Here is a 24,568-nt window from a genome sequence, read left to right as displayed (position 1 = left end):
CAGTCAACTAATGTAGAATTAGTCAGATGACTTTTACTTCTGCAGAGACTGTGCATATTGACTGATATTGGTGGGTTGTAATGACAGAAGTTTGAGTGGCCTTTTATGGTTGAAATGTTCTGAATTGGGCAGTTTTGGCATTATTGGTTTATATGTTTTGTTTCTTTGCTTACTGGCTACAAATTTAAAATGCTCTAACAAGTGATGTATTATACAATAGATATAATTTAATTACTATATATTATAATTTAATACAATCAGGAAGGTGAATCAAAGAAATTTTGCATGATTCTAAAAATGTGTGCAAGGGTGTCTATGATTTGAAAACAGCCCAAAGGTAAACAATCTGCCACTGGCCAGATGCATTTTCTTTGAATGTGGGTTTCAATGCTGTTTCAATGAATGTGAGTGTCAAAGTCACAGAAGTTTTAATGCTAAGTCTGTTTTCATTGTGAGACTGTATTGCTTTGTTAGCAAACGTCTATCAATGTTTGTGCTGGAAAATTTGAAATAAAAGTTTTAAATTAAATTCAAATATCTGTAATCATTGTAGAAGTAAAGCAGAAAGCAGTATGCACACTGTGTTTTGAACAATGTTTACAGCAACTGGGGAGAAACAGCCAAATAATGGGACACTGGAATGGCTGCGTGGGGGGGGGCTGAGGGAGGGGCGGTGACCCAAATGCAACATATGCATACCACCACCTGTTTATTTACAAAAAAGCACTGCTTCCATCTTCCCTAACAACTTTCAAATAATTCCTTCAACCATTCCTTAAATTCCCCTCTTTTTAACAAGGAGATGGGGAAGTACCATCATCTCATTTTTACTTCATTACCCTGCATTTTTATTAGTTTTTATTGGTGGATGATGTGAAAAGGTTATTAGATGTGTGTCAAAGCTTTCAATTAAATTAAATGTTCCACTAAAATATGATTTCTATCTAGTCTAGCCAGTTATTGTATCTGGGGAATAATATGCAAATTATGTTCCTAATACTGCATTTATATCTTCCATATCAAATATTTTCATAAATATCTTCAGAAATCTACTCACTTTTCTTATATTTTGTTTCTAGGTCCCTGATACATCTTCACTATTGCAAACCATTCTGCAGTTCCCAGCTATGAATATATTCCCTGCTGAAAGCTGATTATTTCATCTTTTCTTAAGCTCCATAAGATCATTTTTTGTTGGAATATACATACACACTAACATAATCCTCTTTCCTTGCCAGTAGCGCCTTACCACCAGAAATTGGGTCTATATTAGATAATTGAACTTTCAAAAGTTTGAGTGTCATGTGGTCAACACATATGATTGAATTTTTGAAAGTTTGAATGTTTTAATGGAAATCTCCATACAGCATGGAATGGGAAGATTTCCCTTTTCTGCACTGTAGTGCGATCTCAGAGTTGGTATATTTAAAGAGAGGGGGTATGGGGGGGTGCACGGGGGCTTGCCCCCCTGCTTAAAATGTTCAGGTAGGTTATTTGTGTAGTTTACTTTTTTTTTATTGGATATTCGAACTTTTAAAAGTTCGAACATATGGTGTCGACCACGACAGTTGAACTTTTAAAAGTTCAATTATTTAATATAGACCCCCAGAAATCTGCCATTACTGCTTTTATTCCTGTTCTATCACTATTGGAGACCCTCTAGCAATTAGTATAATTACTCTCCTTTTCTTATGTCTCTGACATTCCACTGAATATCCAACCTGAAATCCTTTCCTTGTCAAATTCACATGCTCATTTCCTTCCAGATGTGTCTCCTGCAGCATTGCATTTGCACTCTGCATTTCTTAATATAATTCAATGTTCTTCTTCTTCTTTCAGCTGCTCCCGTTAGGGGATGCCACAGCGGATCATCTGTTTCCATTTCTTCCTGTCCTCTGCATCTTACTCTGTCACACCAACTACCTGCATGTCCTCTCTCACCACATCCATAAACCTTATCTTAGGCCTTCCTCTTTTCATGTTACCTGGCAGCTTCGTCCTTAGCATCTTTTTCCCAATATACTCTGCAACCCTCCTCAACACATGTCCAAACGAATGTAATCTTGCCTCTCTGGCTTTGTCTCCAAACCTTCCAACCTGGGCTGACCCTCTAATATACTTATTCCTAATCCTGTCCACCCTCGTCATACCCAGTGCAATTCTTAACATCTTTAACTCTGCCACATCCAGCTCTGACTCCTGCCTTTTTGTCAATGCCACATAACATAACTGGTCTCACTACCCTCTTGTAGATCTTCCCTTTCAGTCTTACTGGTGCTCGTCTGTCAAAAATCACTCCTGATGCTCTTCTCTACCCACTCCATCCTGCCTGTAGTCTCTTCTTCACCTCTCTTCCACACTCACCATTACTCTGAACTGTTGATCCCAAATATTTAAACTCATCCACCTTCACCACCTCTACTCCCTGCATCCTCACCATTTCTCTATCCTCCCTCTCATTCACACACATATATTCTGTCTTAGTCCTGCTGACTTTTATTCCTCTTCTCTCTAGAGCATATCTCCACCTCTCCAGGGTCTCCTCCACCTGTTCCCTACTCTCCCCACAGATCACAATGTCATCTGCAAACATCATAGTCCACAGGGACTCCTGTCTGATCTCATCTGTCAACCTGTCCATCACCATTACAAATAAGAAAGGGCTCAGAGCTGATCCTTGATATAATCCCACCTCCACCTTAAAAGCATCTGTCACTCCCACTGCAGACCTAACCGCTGTCACACTACCCTCATACATATCCTGTACCACTCTTACATACTTCTCTGACACTCCCGACTTCCTCATACAATACCACAACTCCCCTCTAGGCACCCTGTCATATGCTTTCTCTAAGTCCACAAAGACACAATGCAATTCCTTCTGACCTTTTCTGTACTTCTCCATCAACACTCTCAGAGCAAACATTGCATCTATAGTGCTCTTTCCCGGCATGAAACCATACTGCTGATCACAAATCATCACCTCCTTTCTTAACCTAACTTCCACTACTCTTTCCTGTAACTTCATGCTGTGACTGATAAATTTAATCCATACCTGTAAAGCTATTTATGTTCCAATATAATATGAATATAATTTGAAATAATAAAATGAAGATAATATTCATTAAATAAAATTAATATAATATGAATAGCACAGCCATTATGATAAAAAGCTATTGTTCCCAACTAAATGACAGTATCTTGAATGCATATTTTCATTTTTTCAAGACTTTTTGTTTTAATGAAAACTCTGAAACAAAAAACTAAATGCATTTTTAAAACACATCTACCTCTTTTAACTTAGAACAAACACACAAAACTATGTACATCTTCAAAAAATGAAGTTTAATCCTCCAGATAGAAACAATCATCTCAAATCAACAACTGCACCCATAGGCATTACCTAACCTAAAAGGAAAGTTACTTATGCTAACGTGCATGCTACAGCCTATGTTCACAGTTACACTAACTGCTGATTGTTCTTTTCTTATCTCTATTCCATTCCCAGATGCAAAATACAGCTTGTATGCTTTCAGAAAACATTAACTTTTATCTCTAAGAAAAAGAACACTGGTTATCTTTAAATTAAACCAAATTATACACTGTTCTGTTAAATGCATTAAATTACTAAGGCTACTAGGGAGGCTGCTATCACTTATTCACTTCCCATAATTTCAAACTTTATTTTTCACTGAGCTGCTTGCCATAGTACCATTACATTTTGAATTTCCCTAAGGAAAGAATGCTCTGAGCTCACATACAAACAGCTAACTTCCATGGAAAAATACTCAGTAATGAATCTTTGTAAATTTCACTCAGAACAGAATTTACATCTGCCTTCAGTCGTAGACTTTTGAGTCCCACTGAACACATGCTAATGGAAAAAAACTAATATCTTTGCAGTTGTATGAAACTTAGCATTTTCCATAGCTTTCATCATTTTGCCTTATTTTTAAAGCCAATTTGCTTACAAAAACACTTGTTTATAGTTTAAGCCAAAGGCATTAATCTAGATATTCACCCTTATGAAAAAAGAGAAAATAGTTCTGCATATAATATAATCAGTGCAACTGCACTTTTACATCCCAACCATACCCCAGCAACCCAAGATCATAGCATATTAACATTAAACTTGCTTTGTCCAGCTTTTCTTCACTTTTTAAACTGTACAGCCTATATTTCTTGCAATTAAACATATTAATTTACTTTAATATCTTTAACACATACAACAGTCACTGAAAAGACTCCCCCATGTTTAAAATACCCCTGATTACACACTACACAAAACTGCTTTACTATATATGACATGAAGTTTATATCATGAACTGTTGTATATAAATACTAATAAGAGCAAAATGGTTTTACTTGCAGTTGCTTTTCTCCCTTTTAGTGTCCCTCTAAACATTAATGATATAAAGTGGTGTATGTGCTTTACAGTCCACATGCACATTTAACAACATCAACAAAAGTCCAGTCTTTCTCAGTTTTTTGGAAAGTCATACTTCACAAGTATATTACATGCTTTATCATCTCACACGTATTCACTAATTTCAGTGTTGCTGGTCAGTTTTTTTGGAAAGTCATACTTCACATGTGTGATACATGCTTTATCATCTCACATGCATTCACTAATTTCAGTGTTGCTGGTCTTTTCATCTCCATCTCCTAACACCAGACTCTGGTTCAAGTCCAAGGTTCTTCTGATTCTTACAGTCAACTCCTGTACTTTTTTTGCATCTCTCAAGCATTTTTCTTTGGAGCACTGAAAAAACCTTTTCTGGCAAAGTCTTTTTCTCGGAATATTACTGACAGAAGAATGAGACACAGAGTCCCCCTCTGCTTGCTTGTTCATTTTTTTTGCTGGGTAAACTTTTTTTAATTCCTCCTTAACCTATTCTGCATCAAAGAAATTACTTTGATCCTCCAGGAAAAAATACTCTGAAAACATCTGGATACAGCAGCTTGAAACTCATACCTGACCCTTAATATTTCCTCATTGCTGGAATAAATTTACTTCTGCTCTGCCTGGTGTACAGTGAATAATCATTTTCTACAAACACTCAGCTGTCACCAGTTTTTAATACTTTGCCTTACTGCCTCAAGTTTATCAGGACTGTCTCTTCTGCTGATATGATTGCATCTTTACAAATATAGGCTTTGGCTGCTTTCTCATAGCCAGGTTTGGAAGATACACTTAATGAGTCCTTTCAATTAGAAAATCCTGCTGTGGAACACCAGTCCTGTTGGTTATTAGTACTTTCATAAATTTAATGCAGTCTCTTTCTTCCAGTTTCTCTTTTAGAGCAGAACATCTTAGATTTTCTCTACATGCTCTGTCTTCTAACTCTGCTATTTTTAAAATAGCTATTCTTAAGAAGCCTCATACTTAGACAGCTCTTTCTTGATTTCAACCAGTGATTTTTGCAGTTTTATCAGTTCATCTGAAAAGCTAGTTTGCTTCTATTTTTTCACCCTTTTGCTGTTTGAGTTGCTATATTCCTTCAATATTTAATTTATTTTAATTACTTCTGAGTATGTTTGATTTATTTTTAACTCTAAATTAATGGAAGCCATCTCTTGAACCAAAGCTGAACTGATTTTTGCTGCACAGCTGCAGAATCCTTCCTTTTTTAGATAATTTTTCAGGTTTTTCAAATTTCTTCTTTGCTGAATTTTACTCAAAAAATAGTTTCAGGGGCATTCTTTTCCCTCGGTTTCTGTTTTCATACTAGGAGAGCTGAAGTTAAGAAGTTCATAAGTGTGCAGCCATCTTGAAAGTCTTACCTTAGACACATGTTGGTCAAAAGACAGGTGACTTTCTACATACATCCCTAATTCCCCCGAGTACTGGGCCTACTCTTAGGGGTGTATTATCAACAAAGTAATTTCCTGGTATAGCCAACTTTCCAAGGGGTACTATTATGCATTTCATGGCATTGAGTTTTAAACCATAGTTCTGGCACAATTATTTCTCTGTGTTAGCCATTCTTGGAGGATATTAGTGTCTTGGGGGATTTTATGACAAGTCCTAGTTTGCAATCATCTGCAAACTTGGTCAGCTACAGGTTGCTGATGTTGCCCTTGACTTCCATGAAGAAATGTCAAAAAGGAGCGGACCCAGCACAGATCCCTGAGGAACTTCCCTAGTGATCAGCCTCACTGTGGAGGTGGATTCCCCTATCCTAGCTTCCTGTGCTCTATATGTGAGCCAGCTGGCTATCCAGAGTGTGACGTATGGATTTATACTTAATTTAGTGAGCCTGACTGCAATGCTTATGTGAGAAATTATGTCAAATGCCTTGGCCAGGTTAAGGTAGGCAGTATGCACCATTTTCCCTCATCCACTGCTTTGCTGACCTTCTTGAAGATGTCCAAAAGGCTAATGGTATGATCTAAAGGAAAGAGTAAGACTGAAAATTTGGCAGCATTTATTGATAACAAACTTAAAATGTTCTTTAATGATGAAGAATACATCCTTAGCGATTCTTGGCATTTTTTGAAGCTTGTTAGTAATTGTGAGTTTCCTTGATGAGGCATTGTTTGCTACAGCAGAAGTTAAAGAACTATTTCCATCTATACCACGTACATTGGGTATGGAATGGTTTAGTGAAGTTATTGCCCATGGTAAATCCCTGTCTAATTTCAAAGTTAGCCTAATAAGAGCTTTCTCATGGAAACAATTTTGAAAAATAATTAAACTTAAAATGTTCTTTAATGATGAAGAATACATCCTTAGCGATTCTTGGCATTTTTTGAAGCATGTTAGTAATTGTGAGTTTCCTTGATGAGGCATTGTTTGCTACAGCAGAAGTTAAAGAACTATTTCCATCTATACCACGTACATTGGGTATGGAATGGTTTAGTGAAGTTATTGCCCATGGTAAATCCCTGTCTAATTTCAAAGTTAGCCTAATAAGAGCTTTCTCATGGAAACAATTTTGAAAAATAATTTTTATTTTTTTCAAAGGTGAATATTTCATATAGAAAGAAGGAATATAATTAATTATATATTATATAACGAATATAATAAATATTAGTCTTTATACCTACGATACCTGGATGATATATTTATTTTGTGGAAGGATGGTAGAAGGGAAGTGGAACGTTTTGTGTATTACATGAATGGGATTTCTTCTTACTTTAAGTTTACATACAATACTTTGGATGGGAGCATTGACTATTTAGATGTTACAATTTTTAAGGATTTTGCTATTTGGTGTTTGGGTCTAAATTATTTAGGAAGTCTACTTATTTGAACACTCTTCTTGATTTTCCAAGCAACCATCCTTTACACATAAAGAGGAATTTGGTGAGAGGCAAAATGATTAGAGCAGCTCATATGTGTTCTACTAAGCAGGACTTTAAGAATGAGTTGGGTACTTTGTTTAAAATGTTTGAGGAAAGGGGATACCCCTTTGAAATGATTGTTAAATGTGGTAAAGAAGTTTTAGAAGGGTTGGGTTCCCTTTTCAAGCCAATATTAGGGAGTGATACAGTGGTATTTCCCCCTAAAAACCTGAACGTTGATAGAAATGTTGTACATTCTATGGTTTTACAATATAGGGGATTCAGTAAGGAAGTTAAAGCCATTTTAACTACTATTTTTTATTTCAAAATAATTCAGAATTAAAACATAATTTGGGTGATGAACCATGTTTTGTGTTCAAGACCGATGTTAATTTGAAATATTTATTGGAACATCCTGCATCAGGTAGGGGAGACCAAAGAGGTACTTACAAATGTGGTAGGTGCAATTATTGCGTCTTTATTTTATTAGAACAAGAAGTTGAGGTGGGAAATCCCCCCCAGATGATTAAATTGAGGACAGGTGAATGTGGGAGTTCAGGACTGGTTTATATTGCAGTGTGTCAGGGCTGCCATTACCTTTCTATTGGTAAAACAGAGAGAACTTTACGTTGGCATATTTACAAGCATCTGTATGCCATTAAACATTGTAATTTGTTAATGCCCTTTATAAACATTCTGTGGCTTGTTATAATTATAATACGTTCCTCTTTGGTATCACTGACAGGGTTCAGAAGGACCCATCTGGGGGGTATTGGGAAAATACTTTAGCGGTGAGGGAATTTTATTGGCAACTTAGATTGAATGCTACTGTCCCCCCAGGTCTTAATGAAAGTACTAACTTTATGCCCCTCCTGAAATATTGGGCCCTAAATATGTATTAAGTTTGAAATACCAAGCTACTTAGTCTTCCTTTTGGTATATGTAGGGTTAAGGGGGTTGGTCTTCCTGGTCTTTGATTCCTCTTCCCATTTGATGTTTATTTATAGAAATGTATTTATTATTATTTTACTATACATGTATTATTTTTCAGGAACTTGTGGCATTGTTTTTCTTGGTTTATAATTGGTTTTATAGGTTTTAATTCCTTGGGTTTTACACTTTCTTACTACTTTGGTTATTGGTGATTGTATTATTCGCATGGTATTTCATTAATTAAGGGGTCATGTGATTTTATTGACTATTTAAGCATTTGAATTGTGTGTTTTTTTTTTATTCTGAAGAAGTCCTTATGTGAGAAGGACAAAAGCACTTAATAAACTGTTTTGTTTTCACTGAGTGGGGCTTATTTTTTGGCAGTGCATCTACCAAGAGGCTTTTCTTTGTTTCTAGTGCATTATCGCCTGAGGTATTGCTGTGTTTTTTTTACTTAGTTCATACAGAAAGCGGGAGTGATAGTGGGTGCAAAATGTGCACCTATATTTGCATTAATGTGGATTTTTTAAATTACTCTCGTAACCACCCTTCAAAGCAGAAGAGGAGGTAATTGAAAGGCCATCTAGTATGACTTTCCAGACTGGTTTTAGAAGACATTTTAATACTGAGGTAAGGGAACTTGTGGAGATGTTTTTTAAGAGAGTATATCCATCTAAAATCGTAAAAGTATGGTCAAAGAAATTACATCATGTAGTTGGGTTGGATTTTCCACCTATCCCTTGATACTCTTCTTTTGAAGAAATAAAGACTAGGAAAAGGATGAGTAATAAAGAAACAGCCTATAGAAGCAAAATGCTGGTACCTTATTATAATAAGTCTAGTAAGATAAAAACTATTCTGAATTAAAATTAGGGATTTGTGCATTAATACCAACCCACTGTGTTGCATTCTAGGTAGAGAATCTTCAGTAGTACATAAGACGGGACGTAAAATTAAACAAATACTTGAGGCTAGAAAAGAAATGAATGCCAACAAAAACAACAAAGAGAATAAAATGACAAAATGTGGATCCTGCAAACAATGCAGGTTTATTAATAACATTACCATTATAACGGTACCAGGATACCCTGGGGCAATTGGATGAATTGGGTATTGTAATTGTACAACTAAAGAGGTAGTGTATATTGACTTGTTTGTCCTGTGATTCTTTTATGTTGGCAAAGCTGAAAGAAAATTTAAGGAGGGAATATATGAACATGGCTAAAGTACATGAACTAAAGATAAAACAACTACATTAAGTAAACATGCATTACTTTGTAATAATGTAAACATTTGATATTTTAGTAAAAGTTCCATTCCTGATATGTAGGGGTAGCTGAAAGAACATAACTGAATATAAGAAGTTGTGACAACTGGAATAAACTATCACCGAAAAATGGGTTTAATTGAAAATATTTCTATTGATTGTTTACTGAAAATGTGAGCAGTGAAATTGTAATTATTTAAGGAATTGTCATCATTTTTAGACTATTTTAGATGGTATGTTATTCACCAATGTATGGCATGTGAACATTGTAGCATGATAATTATTTAACTGAATTGAATCACTGAGCAAAACTCTGATCTGTGATACATAAGTATCCTGTTTTTTGCATATCTTTACTAATTATTTATAGCACTTTTATTGTCTGCTGCATACTTGTTACTGTATTTTATGGCTATAAACTAATCTGCATGGTTGTATTAAACTTTTCTGCCTCACAGGGCCTGATAAATAAGGTTTTTACTGTCACACTGTAAATCTTTTCTAGCTAGTTTCACTGTGTGTGAGGTATTAACTGGAAATTTTCTCCATTTACATCTGTTTGTGTTTGTTTGTTCTGATTTCCTGCCAAGGAGTGTATCATATAACTGATTTAGTTTCCCACCCTCCTTCCCTATTGGTATCCTGTTCTTATACTTGCTGGCTTTGCAGTTGCCCGCCCCTACTGTAAATTTGATCTGGGACACTCCTCCCAGTCTAGTGTCATTAGCTCATTCTACCTAATACAGAGAGAACATCTGAGAAGACCAACCCACTTAGTTTCTTAGCTTTGAATTATCTTCTGCTCCTCCTTTCTCCCTTTCCACTTTACTAAAAAAAAAAATTCTAAGCTTGTTTCCTGCCTTTCCTGTAACTAGTCTAGTCCAGATATAGATTTACTGTATCCAGGACTGTCTGTAAGCTTCTGAGCCACACAAGCCTTTCTGTGTCGAAGGGAAGCATTTTAGCTTATCAGTGGGAGTGGTAAGCACTAGGTAGCCTATCTACCACAAGAGGAGTGGTTTCTGGCCCAGAAATTGTAGTATATTGTCCTTTTGGGCAGTTTTTCCATCTCTTTCAACTTTCTGATTTAAAAGCCTGCATTTGCGATCATTTCCCACCTTCCATGTAACTAGGCTAGTCCAGATACAGATTTGCAGTATCCAGGACTGTTTGTAAGCTTCTGAGTGGTGCCAAAGTCTGCTCTTCAATTTTTCCCATAGATCTACTAGTTCTCTCCTCTCCTGCACTTTTACTAGCTTATTAATCTAGCACTTTACCAGACTTCATGTAGCAATTATTGTAGCACACAATTCTACAAGGAAACAGCTCCAGTACTTATTATTAATTCTCACCCCTCCAGGCATGTCTAAAGGTCAGTTCCCTGTGCATTCTCCTATTAACCTGGTGAACTTGGGCATCCTGAGTCAATGTAGCTACTGCCTCATGTACACTGACAACCCTCTCTTTTTACCTCCCAACATTCAGACTTGCGAGAGATGCACTTATATATCCAAACTGGAAGCCACGCGTTCTCCAGCCAAGACCAGAATAGCTGGTCAAAAAGAGAAGGTCAACACTTGCACCACACCACATGGAACACATAGGCCTCCAGAACACACACCAGCACTGGCTTCACATAAAAACACAAACCACACACCCACCTTCGCAGAGGCTCTCAATAAAAATCTACAGCAGAGACCTCCAAGGCAGAAACACACTCAGCCACCACAACACAACACTAATCACAAGACACATAACTCTCCTAAGCAGCGTGCCACTCAACAAAAGCCCATAGGCAAAACAGCATGCCCAGCACACTTGTCATAGGTGACTTGATAGTGAGGCACACTAATGTCCCACTCACTAGGTCGAATAAGGAGAAAGTAACAGTCAGCTGCCTGTCTGGCACCAGGATCCACCACATAACGCATGCACTCAGGGCCCTCAACAACAGGTACAAATATGACTCTGTCATTGTACATGTGGGTTTGAATGACCTGAGATGTACCTCCCTGGACTACATGAAAAGAGACATGGAGGAGCTCTCGGATTATGTAGATCAGACGGGTATGACCCTAGCCCTGAGCAGCATCCTACCATCACCCATAATGATACCACAGTACAAGCAGAAAATGATTGATTTCAACAATTGGCTAAGTTTCTGGTGTCATTCTAAGGGGATCCAGTATCTGTCTGCCTGGGATGACATAATTGACAGACCTCGATGCTTTGCCAGAGATGGCCTGCATCTGTCACCCCTGGGCTTCCAGATACTGGCCAAGGCACTTGCCACCCCTAAAGTGACTTTTTTAGGCAGTGTTCCAAAGACCAAATTACCACCATAACAGCTACAAACAAATGCAATCTGAGGGTCATGCTGCTCAAGGATAGAAGTCTAAATCTCAAAATGCACTCGCTCAAAGCACTCCTTAAAATGGAGAACATTGACATTTGTGCCATAACAGAGACCTGGTTCAAGGCAGCAGAATGCACCCCTGCACTACCAGGCTATAACTCATTCCATACCTTTGGGCCCCAGAACTTGGACTGAAGTTCCAAAGGCAGTGGTGTTTCCATATTCATAAAGGATGCACACACCTCCAGACTAGTAGCCCAACATAACTCATCTGAGATACTTCAGGTGCAGTTAACATTGGGAAAGACAGCAATTCAGATCGTAGTTTGCTATAGGTCCCCAACCATGTCCCAAGACTCACAGTCCACGTTCCAAAGCACCCTGGAGAATATTAGGGCCCAACCTAACACTCTTATTCTGGGTGACTTCAACTACCCCTCCATCAACTGGGAAAATTACTCATGTACCAATACACTTGCCCAACGTTTCCTGGAATTCATTAATTCCAATGTCCTGGACCAGCTCTTTCTTATTTCCACTAACAGTAGCAACATCCTTGACCTGGTCATTACTAACATGGGTGACCGTTGCTCTACACCAATAGTCAACTTTTCCCTGGTTAGATCCGACCACAAACTAATCACCTTGGAAATCCATATCACTCCTACCCCCTTCCCCCCTGCAAAGGTAACCACTATGAAAAACTTCTCCAAAGCTAACTTTGGGATCCCAAAAACAGAGGTGGATAACTTCACGCCATCCATGCAAATGGAGATCAGTTGCATGAACACTGACTCATACCCCATTGCACTGTATGAACATGTACACAAATGCATGGATCTCATCATACCCAACAGAACCAAGGCGCTCTCCTCCAAAAAAAGTAAGCCAATCTAGTGGTCCCCTGCCATAAACAAATTCTATAGCAGAAGGAGGAAACTGATGCAGAATAAGGTGAAGTACCAAGACTCCCTTATCAGTCTCAACAAAAAGTTGAGATACCTCATTAAATCCTCTAAAGCTAGCTATGAAAACAGAATTGCAGCAGATAGTAAAGAAAACCACAAGGCCTTCTATAGTTATGTAAAGAATCTCCGCGGCAATACCCAAATTTGCTCTGAGCTACTGCACAATGGTACTCCTATACTGAGCCAACAGATATTGCCAATATATTGGCCAACAGATTCAGTGCCAGCTTTACCCCCCCCCCCAAGGGACCAGTCACAATACCAGTAGATTGCCAGGCACCCAGTATTACTGCTGCACAGGTTAAAACAGCACTGTCCAAGGCCAAGAATACAGCTTCTATGGAACCTGACAATATCCCTGGCTGTGTTCTACATGAACTACAGAGTGAAATGACATCTCACCTGTGTGCCCTGTTCAATCACAGCCTCACCTCAGGCTTTGTCCCTACCAAATGGAGCACTGCTACAGTCATCCCTCTCCACAGAGGAGGAGTGACTACAGACCCTGGGAACTATCGCCCCATTAGCCTGATATGCAAAATTGTGGAACACATCATGGACCTCATAAACAAGGATATACGGAATCTCCAAACTCTGAATCACACACAGTTTGGTTTTGTGAAGGGTAGATCATGCCTGCTCAACTTGGTCAACTTCTTTGAGTCAGTTACCAGAGCTGTGGATGAAGGCAAGGTGGTTCATACAGCTTACCTTGATCTGGTCAAGGCCTTTGATACCATTCCCCACTCAGGAATCACAGAAAAACTCACTAAGCTAGGCATCAACCCCTATATCACTAGATGGGTTGCAAACTGGCTCACAGGTAGAACCCATAGTGTGAAAATAGATGACTCCAAGTCAGACTTCTGACCAGTCACGAGTGGAGTCCCACAGGGTTCAGTCCTGGGTTTTCTCCTGTTTGGTATCTACTTCTCTGAAGTCCAGGCCAACACGAAGGGACTCTGGCTGACAAAGTTCGGAGATGATTGCAAGTTGGGAGCTATTATTAACTTCCCGAGTTATGACTGAGAGCGACGACTGGTGTCAGAACCATAGCCTAAAGCTCAATGCCAAAAAATGTGTCATCATCCCCTTTGGGAAAAACCCGGTTACCATGATGGTTACATTGATGGAAATCCACTGAACACAGAAGGGATTATAAGAGATCTGGGAACACAGGTTGACAGCAACCTATTTTTTGACCACCGCATTGCTACTGTGGTCAGAAAGTCCTTCTATGTGGCACATCTCATTACTAAGGGTTTTGCATCCAGGAAGAAAGAGGTCATTGTCTCCCTCTACTCTTCCCTCATTAGGCCAGTCATTGAGTACAATGCCCTATTTGTCATGTACCTCACTAAACACCTGCAACAACTGGAGAGGCCACAAAAGTACCTCACAAAGAGGATCCTAGGCCTTAAACATTTGTCGTATATGGACAGACATAAAAACTCCAACTATTCTGTGTCTCATATTGCCTACTTAGAGGCAATCTCTGCTTGACTTACAAAGCCATGTCTGACCCAGCTCTGTTAGAAATGCTACATCTAAAGAAATCCCAATCCCTCCGCACCACACGCTCCAGAGACCTCAACCTCATTACTACAATCAACAGAACATGCTGGAGGCTCAGGTTCATAACCCAGAGACTGCCCATGATATGGAATAGACTTCCCATACATGTCAACAAGAGAAATCTTGATGAGTGGATGGGAAATAGAAAATTCACCCAGGGATCACTCCAGTGGATTTACTCGACAGAGGCACTGGGAACTAAGGTCAGGTGGCATGATGCCAGGGTAATCCTATAGGCTAGGCTTATAAAGGCCCCAGGGCCATCAGCCTAGTACACACCTATGAACCTATTTTTGTAGTTTGTTCTGAAGAAGTCAAATATTGTGGAGGGGCAGAAGCACTTAATAACGTAATAAAATGTAGGGTTGATACTTGGCTGCATTTTTATTTTTATCTTCTATGTTACGCCTAGTGGTACTACTCAGCCTCCAAAGGAGCCCATCTCAGGTCAAACCTATTTTACCTTGTAGAAAACTTATGTAAAATTACCAACAATCCCCTACATACGTAACCAATTGAGAAGGCTGCCCCATTTATCTCTGACTTTTACCAGTACCTAAACAGCTGAATAGAAAATTCAATACCCATCTAAATATAATGATAAAATCAGGAATACATGTCTGTGGTAGAACTCTCGTATTAATAAACTGTATTAAAAATATAAGAAAATAATAAAAAGCCATAAGATCTCTCCATCTTCCTACGTCAAGACTACACCAAAACATGCCAACAAGGAACTTTAGAGCACTACTGGAAAATGTAAAGTACAGTGCGAGCTTAAGGTCTGTATAGATACCGAAGGAAGCAGCACATCCTCCTTTAGTTATGGCAGTGAATTAAGGAATACTGTCTAAGAAGACATTGGGCTCAGCCTTAACAACATCGCATATTCTGATCCCAGCAATGTAGCGAATATATCTGCAGACACATTTACTGCTCATCTTATTCCACCATTCCCACATATATCTCACAACAAATAACATTAACTTAGCGCTTTTGTCCCAATTATGTGGACTTCATCGGAGTTAAAGCCAAATAACACATACATCTATTTAAATAAATATTGCAACCAATCACTAACGCCTCCTCATAAAAAATTAATCAGTGAATTTCTAGTTTGATTTTTTTTTTAAATGTTGGTATGTATATGTATATATATATATATATATATATATATATATATATATATATATATAATATGGGTTCATGTTAGTTCAACAAAAATCCACATCCCCGACGACCGGGTCATCAAGACGAGATCGCCGACACTACACATCCCCGACAAAGGTAAGTAAATTTATTACGGAATGGAATCTATTCCTGTGTCCGTAATACACTTAAAAAAAGAAGAGATATGTGTACAGCAGGGGGGGCAAGCCCCCCCCCGCACCCACCATGTGGGGTACTGTGCCCCTCACCCCCCACTTACATATACCAACTCCGAGATCGCACCACATTGCAGAAATGGGAATACATCCCATTCTGCACTACTCACTATTGTCAGGGATGTGTGGTGTCGGCGATCTCGTCTCGGTGATCCGGTCGTCGGGGATGTGGATTTTCGTTGAACTGACATGAACCCATCTATCCTTTGTGTTTTTGCTGGTTCCTGGTTTAGGTGTTTAGTTCCATCTATGTACTATCTCAGCCTCGACTTAAAACTGTTCAGCCTCAGCCTATCCACAGGGTTTGTGCCTGATGCCTGTAGAACAGTTACTGTAACTCAGCTACACAAGAGTGACCCTTGTAAAGACCAGGTAATTATACGTCAATCAGTTTCACCAGCCTTATTTGAAAAACCATTGAGCAACTCATAGCAAAATTCAGTTCTGCGGATGCAGGCAGCTTTACTGATCTAGGCCCTGTTCAGTTTAGTTTTGTGATGGGCAGGTCCTGTCTCCTTAACCTAATAAACTTCTTTGAAAATGTTACAAAGGCTGCGGACAGTGGTCACTCTGTGCACACTGTCAGTACTCACTGTTTATCTTGACCTGCCCAAGACCTTCAACTATCCACTACACTGGTATTACTGAAAAACTACACAAATTTAATGTAAATCAGTACATTGTATGTTGGATTGCAAATTCTCTATCCAACAAATCCCAAGCTGTGAAAGTTAGTACTCTCTCTCAACATAAAACTGTAAATGTCTAAAGACATGCTTCTGGAGCATTTCTCCCCGGGCCTCCGCTGAAAACAGGATCTGTGGAACCTAGTCGGACTTTCCCGGTCAACAAATGTTAAATAAATAAATAAATAAATAAAACTGTAAATTCTGGTTAGCAGAATTTTTCACTAATCCACAGAGGTTCCTCATTAAAATAATACAGGGTGTAAGTAACATTTCCGCCTCAATGCCCTATCCCTGTATTCTGTCTCGTACAGGCTGTTGAGGGGAGATCTATACCTGGCATACAAGGCATTGTTAGACCGCCAATCTAATGGAGCTGCTGCATATCCACAAAACAAACAGTGCCATAATTACCTGTTCTAAAGACTTAAACATTGCCTGTGATATAAATAGGACCTTCTGAACAGACAGGTATGTATCCCAGAGACTACCCCTTCTCTGTAACAGACTCCTCATCCATATTAAGCAGAGCTCCACCATAACCCAATTTAAAAGTGCAACTTGGACAATTGGACAGGGAACAGGAAACTCATCCCTGGTTTGGCGCCTATGTATAAAATGGACACACGCAGCTTTCAAATGGTTCATCTCCCAGGCCCCTGCTTGTAACTGTTGCATCTGTCAACACCCTGCTTACACTTATCAAGGCTACTAGAACTTGTCAGAGATTTGAGATGTGTGCCTAGGCTTAAAAAAGGCTCTTGTGGTCATTAGCCTAGTAAACACCTATGAACCTATGAAGAAAGTACTGCTGTTATTGGTGGGTCTTGATACAGAGAAAACATTCAACAGAATAAGTTGGGGTTTTATGAGTAGGGCAATGGATGCACTTGCATTTCCTGACACAGTAATAAGGTTAATTAGAAGAATATATGAGGGATTGGAGGCAAAAATCAAAGTGGGAGTGTTCCTCTCTGATAAGTTGTGTCTGAACAGAAGAACCAGGCAGGGGTGCCCTCTTTCTCCTTTGTTATTTGCACTATATTTAGAACAACTGACAAAGAACATAAGGGAGTCAAAAATTTAAGGATATTATTGGTATGGTGTTAAAGAAAAGTTGGCTTTATTTCCAGATTATATTATTTTGTACCAGATGGAGCCAAAAAAAGGACATCTCAATTTTGTGGAACATTCTGAGACAGTTACAGGCATTTTTTGGGTATATAAAATTAATGAATATAAATCAAAAGCTATAACCATAAAGTATGTAACCATACAAGAATTGGTTCAGCAATATCAATATTTATGGGGACACGATAATATTAAGTATTTAGGAGTATGGATTAAAAAGGATTCTGTTATGGCAGCTAAGGATATGTAGGAAGAGACTAAACAAAAGATAATAGTTGCAAGCAATACAAATGTTTTTAGTCCCTTTAGTTTTATCCACAGGTTAGGCATATTATTATCAACCAGAGGAGAAGTTGTGGATAGTAATAAAGACTCAAAGGATTTTATTTGGGAGGGGAACAGGGCCAGACTCAAGTGTAATAAGTTGATCCTCCCAATAGAACAAGAAGGTTTAGGATTACCTGGTTTGAAGGGATATTTTCGAACTACACAGTTAAGGCTCTTATACATAACACAAGCAGAAAGCTACAATTCAAAGTGGAAAGGGGTGATGATGAAGCAGGGGGTAATTAAAGAAATAAAAAAAAAATGGGATTTTGGACGCAGATCCTTAAAGAGAATAACAAAAGACATACAGAACATTTTATTCATAAAGTAGCAGAAAAGTAGCAGAAAGTATACTAAGAACTAAGCCAACATGAGAATGGAAAAATGAGATTCTACTGATAGGAATGACTGAAATTAGTGGTACAGAGAATAGGCAAGAGGGGCTAGAATTTACTGGAGGAAGCTGGCAAAGGAACCAAGGTACTGACAACAAATAATAATTGAGGGAAAGGTAAAAGAATGGGAAACGGGCAAGACATTTGGACTGCAGGCTAGAGTTTACCTTTGCTATCAGGGATTGATATCAGAGTATTTATTTTACTTATTTGTCATTTGTTAACCGGGTAAGTCTGACTGGGCAAGAAGCCCCTTTTCAGCAGAGGCCCGAGGAGAAAAGCTCCAATACAGAAAGGAAACATAAACCATGACAGATACAATAGTAGTGTGCATATTCTTAGTAACAATAAAGAATTTCAAATGTATATCAATACTGAAACAGACTTTTAGACAAAACATAAGTAGATTCAAATATACAGAGAGTATGGGTGCAGTTAACAATTAGCAAATAACAACTAGCTGGCCTAAGAATGCAATTAACATAAGACATCTTATAGTTCTTTTTTAATATTTAGGAGAATTGTCTGTAGAAGCTGGATAAGGAATAGGGGTATGCTTACCCAAGCCATAGTATTAACAGAGATAGCGGAGGGAGAAAAGATGGGGGAGGGATAGGTCAGGTTGGGTGAGACAGGGGCAAGACCATGTTTTGAGCATTTTTTGAAATAGAAGCTACTAGTGATGTTCTCTTAGGTCTGGGGGAAGTTTATTCCAGGAGTTAGCAACTGAATGACTATATAGAAGTTTCCCTGTATGTTTACTGGGCTTATAAACTTCCAGGAGATGTTGGTATTAACTGCGGAGGCAACATTTGGGAGTAAATGGAGAGATTCGAATAGAGAGGGCAGGGCAGTGAGAGGGATTTGCAATAATGGAGTCAGTGATGTGGATTTGTGGAAGTAGGAGTTTTCATCTTCTGGCCATTGAAGATTTTGTAGGCAGTGCAGTGGTGGGAGTGGTAAGAAAGACTTGCAGCAAATTTAGCTATTTTATTGTAGGTTGATTCAGGTTTGACCAAGAGGTTGGTTTGTAGGTTAGTGTGACTAGGTGCAATAGAAAAGCTTGTGCCAGAGATTTTGTGTCCTTAGTCAGGTATTTTTTTGTTCCCATACAGTAGGCCTAGTTTTTGGTGTGTTTTTTTTTTTTGATGGCTTGTAGAATGTGGACGTTAAACTTAAGTTAGTTGTCAATAACAACACCAAGAAGTTTAGTATGAGTTTCCACTGAGATAGCAGTATTGTTGAGAGAGGTGACTGAGAAGGTGGTTTTGCAATGTTGTAGGTTTTTAGGGAGGAAGAGAAGTAGTTTTTTTTTGGGATTAAGTAGGAGTTCATTGCTAGCTAGCCATTTTTCAACAGACAGAAGTGAGTCTTGGGTAAGGGACAGAAGGTGGGTGAGATTAATCGACAGGATATGATAGTGGAATCATCAGCGTACTGGATAAGAGGAAAGTGGGGAAAGGCAGAGTGAAGATTACTCATAAAAATGTTAAAGAGGAGTGGCCCTAGTAGTGAACCTTGGGGTACACCTGTATGAAAAGGAAGGAAGAGTGATGAGATTGATAGCCACCTGACAGACTTGAGTCTATCGGAGAAGTAGCTAGTAAACCAGAGTATAGCAGATTGTGAGAGATTAAGGTCTTTAAGATATAAGTAGATTGTGGGATACAGTGTCAAAAGGTTTGGATAAATCAAGGAAGAGACTTGAGACGAATTTGTTTTCATAATGAGCTTTGGCACTGGTATGAGTGAAAGTTATGAGACCAGTGGCAGTGCTGTGATGGGGGCGAAAACCATGTTGTGCTGGTATTAGGAGATTTTTCTGTATAAGGTGCTCAAGGATTTGTTTGTGAATACATTTTTCCATAATTTTGGAGAGGGAGATAGGATAGCAATGGGGCGATAGTTGGAGGGGTCAGTAGAGTTCCCCCTTTATGGAGAAGAATGACATAGAATTTTTTCCCATAGTTTGGGCATAGTGTTTTCGAGGATAGGTCAATTGATAAGAATGGAAACAGGGTGGGCTATGGCATTGGAGGCAATTTTAAGAAGCTGAGGGGATAAGTTGTCAACAGAAGGGAAGCATGGTTTAAGTTTAGAGAGGCGAGATCTGATTTATGCATTGGGGGCAGGCTTTAAAGAGAAAGTGGGGGTAGGTGAAGTAGGGAGGGTATCACTAGAAGATGGGTTTGTAGACTTATTTTTTAGTAAGATTTTTAATAGATTTGATGAAGAAAGTGTTTAGTTTATACAAAGAGCAAGAGATGGGGTACCCTAAGTGAAAGACCTGCACTGGTTGGGTTTTTAATTGAATCTAGAACAGAAGCTGCTGTTCAAAAGGGATAATTAGTAAGGATATAAAATATTGCACCGCAACTATAGGAATCAATCAGAAGAGGTAAGAAAAGATTGGAAAGAGAGAGATAAGATATGCAATTCACAAAGAAACTATGGAAAGATATATGTATGGCTCCCACATATGTAACAAAATCTATAATATTTAGGATTTTTGCCAACAAGTGTTTGCATAGATGTTTTTATTCCTCAAGCAGACTCCAAAGAATTTTTCCTCACATAGATGGCAAATGTTGGAGGTGAATTTGGAAGAAAGAGTAACCTGGGAGCATATGTTCGTGGAGTGCAATGAGTTGACATACTTTAAAAATTCCCAACAAAGTACATTGTCGGGAATACTTGGCAAGCAAATGAGTGTAACTAAGGAAATTATTTTTGGGAGCTGAGATTCAGGATCTGAACTGACAGTAAGGCCTTGTTAAATTTAATTCTCTTGGCTGCCAAAAAACAATTACTATATAATGGAAATCAAAATCTAACCCAACTATACTTGAAGTAGTGAATACTATAACAGAGATAAAAAAATAGGAAGTGGGATCCTTAGAAAGGGTAGGAGTATACTACATGGAAAACAATGGAAATTGAGGAAACAATACACATAGACAATGTTTTGGAGGAGGAGTGAGGTTTAAAAGAAGGCAGGAACTGAACAATTTATGCAATGTAATTTGAAGATATATATATATATATATAACAATATACTTAAGCCACGGCGGTACAGGTTAAAAAGCTGTAAATACTATCAGCCCACCACATACATCAGTTATCTGCATGTAAACTTGTATCCTTTGCATATATTGTGCTTTTGTATACTAGTTCCATGTACAACCTTTTTTTTAGCATTAATTCCAAAATAGTGAATATATATATATATATATATATATATATATATATATATATATATATATATATATATTGTGAGTTACTTTGACTGCTTCTGTATTTATCATATGACCGTAGTCATGGGACTGTCAACCAGCTTACATATCTGTTCAACAAAAAAAAAAAACATAAATAAATAATGAAATCAGCAACTCTATGTCCTGCCCTGTTTTAACTGCTCTGTAGAGTGGAATTAGGAATGTGTTATGTTATCACTTTTGTTCTGTCTTCATTCATTTGAATACCAGAAATAATATTCAGCCTTTTTTCCTTGGCCTCAAATGGTCTGCTTTGGTTAATTCGCTCACCCAGTTAATAAAAGAAAAAAGTCAGTCAATCAGTTAACATATTTTTACTTTACACAAATGAGCTGCATTTAATTTGTTTCTGTTGCTATGAACCTGTGATTTGTTAGATGTCCCTTATCTGTTGCTAAAGTTTATGTTTCATGACCTTTCCATAGCAAGACCAAATATGTAAGAAGGTAATGAAATGTTAGCTTTTATTTTGACTCTTGTCTCATGAAGTTTTCTCTTAAAAGTGATATAAAATAAAATGGACAGTTGTGAGTTGTATTAACGTACTCTGTTTATTAACATTAATGTCAAAAATGTTTTTAAAGTTATTTTTGTTTGACATGGTGATAGGAGGCAGGTCTTGCTTGTCAGAAACAATGTCACACTGCCTACAGCAACCATATCCCAGATACATGTATCCTACAGTGACACTCATTTGAATTATGTTGGAGCCCCAGTGATTTATTATGTTTACATAGCAAAAATCAGATATCAAAGGTCAATGTGGTTATACATCATAAAACGGTATGCTATTATAAACAAAGCACAAATTTTAAATGAAAACACATCAAATATGTATAGGGAAATGTGTGATGAAATCATAAATCCATAAAAAGGAATGGGGGTTAGTATAATGGTTAAGGTATTGACCTAACAAACACAAGGTACAGGATTTGAATCTCACCTTTCAAAGGGAAATCAGCTAGGCCTAAAATGTGACTAAATGCAGCTAGCCTAGTACTTAGACATGAACCTATGATAGAAATGGGAAAACGGGACTTCATAAAGCTAAGCCAGGACAGAAATCTCTCTTTGAGACTACTATTAAAGATAACCTGTTCATTGTGGCTTAGTCACAGTATGGAAATTAACAAACCACATCAATAGGAAGAAAAGATTTTTCTCTTTGATACAATGAAGGTTTTAACAGCAAGAAGGACTTCCGAGCTAAATAAAAATGATTTCAACCTCCTTGGAGTGATGATACTACAGGCAGGTTCTACGTAAATCAAAATAAAAGAAGAAAAGTTGCTATGAAGGGCAGATCAATGATACAGTGGTTATTGATGCATTCTCACAGTACTTGGTTCTTCATGTCAATTGCTGTTTGGAATTCTTTCTGTGTGGAGCCTATATATTCCCCCTTATCTCACATGAACTTCTGCCACCATGTTCTAGTTTGTTCCCAGATCTCTAAGCAATGCAGAGAGATGAACTAGCGATATTCCATACATATCTCTCAAGTATACCCCATGAAGAAAATTCCTCATTCATAGGAAGTCCATGTTCCACATTATTCAGCATTGGAAGGGTTTGTAACATTCAGTGTTTAGAATTTTTTAATCCATGCTAAATAATACTGAATCATATACATTCATCAAAAGAACTTTTTGTAAGTATAAAGATATACATTTTATCCATCTTCTGAGCTTCCTAGTTAGAGTTTCTGCATCTATATCATGTTATCGAAAGTTTACCTAATCGAATCAATAAAGGTCGAACTTTATTGATCGATTAAGTAAAACATCGAATAACATAAAAAAAAAACAAATAAAAAATGGTGTAGGCAGGGGGGCAAGCCTTCCTGCACCCCCCACACCCCCCTACTTAAATATACCAACTCCGAGACTGCACTACATTGAGGTAAACGGCAATCTCCCCTTACGGAGATTTACGTTTACTTGCACGATGTTCTTTACTTTCGATATTGTCAGCTTACGACAACGTGAAGTAGACCCGAGTTTCTAGTAAGTATCTCACAGTTTGCTCATTTGTTTCACATTATGAGAGGTAGTGTTTCACACTTTTAAAGTGGAAGGTTGAAAGCTATGCCTCCAAATTCTCAGCAGGTGTGTGTGTGTGTGTGTGTGTGTGTGTGTGTGTGTGTGTGTGTGTGTGTGTGTGTGTGTGTGTGTGTGCTTGCATGCGTATATGTGTGTATGCAGTGTACTTCTTTGTATCTGTGCATCCTGTACCCAGGACTGGTTGTTTGCCTTACAGCCACTAATTGCTAGGATAGGCCTCAGCTTCCCTGCAACCCTGAATATGATAAATTGGAAAATGAATAAATGAATGATATAAACTGACATGATGTTTTACTCTTGCTAAATTAAGAAAATAACTTTTCTTATTCTGGTTACTCATTTCCATAGAGTTCTGCTAACATTATGCTAAAATATTTAGGCTTTCTGTTATTTGAAATTAATTTTTCTAGTCAAAGAAATGGATAATCCAACTTTGGAGACACAAATATGCTTCCCACAGACTTGTTCAGCTCAGTTAAACCTAACACAGCATTTAAGCCAGTAATATGACTAGAGTATGAAGTAAGAGAAATAATACATCAGAACAGTAGAATCATAGCGGGATTATTATTTTAATCTCTGAGTAAAGACATTCCAGAACATTGATATCTGTTCCTTAAAGAACTATCATGTTATTTTTAAATTTCCTGCGAAACAACCCAAAGAAGCTTTACCTGCCTCCTATACTAGTAGTTGATGAGATAGCAGTTAATGAAAAATTAAAGAGATCACATGTTTAGAAAGGCAACAATGATCCATGATATATTTACTCATAAAACAGTTGATTTGTTCTAATCTACTTCTCTGAGCACATGTAATATAAGATCATTATATGAACAGCAGGAGGATGTGCTTCAGAGACATATATAATAACAGTATAAGCATACAAAATAAATAAACAAGCTCTGGCCAGCTATTAG

At 37.9% G+C, this 24,568-nt stretch overlaps 1 protein-coding gene across 2 annotated transcripts in view; it reads right to left on the bottom strand.

The window, feature by feature from the left end:
- RADIL (Rap associating with DIL domain) overlaps window positions 1-24,568 on the bottom strand; it is a 1,364,147-nt gene that overhangs the window by 71,472 nt on the left and 1,268,107 nt on the right. The gene's annotated exons all lie outside the window — the stretch shown is intronic.

This window comes from Protopterus annectens, chromosome 12.part0 (genome assembly GCF_019279795.1).
Source record: "Protopterus annectens isolate FY-2018-M chromosome 12.part0, PAN1.0, whole genome shotgun sequence".
Classification (NCBI taxonomy): Eukaryota; Metazoa; Chordata; order Ceratodontiformes; family Protopteridae; genus Protopterus; species Protopterus annectens.
The sequence above is the reverse complement of the archived record's forward strand: the minus strand, read 5'-3'. Positions and strand labels throughout refer to the sequence as shown.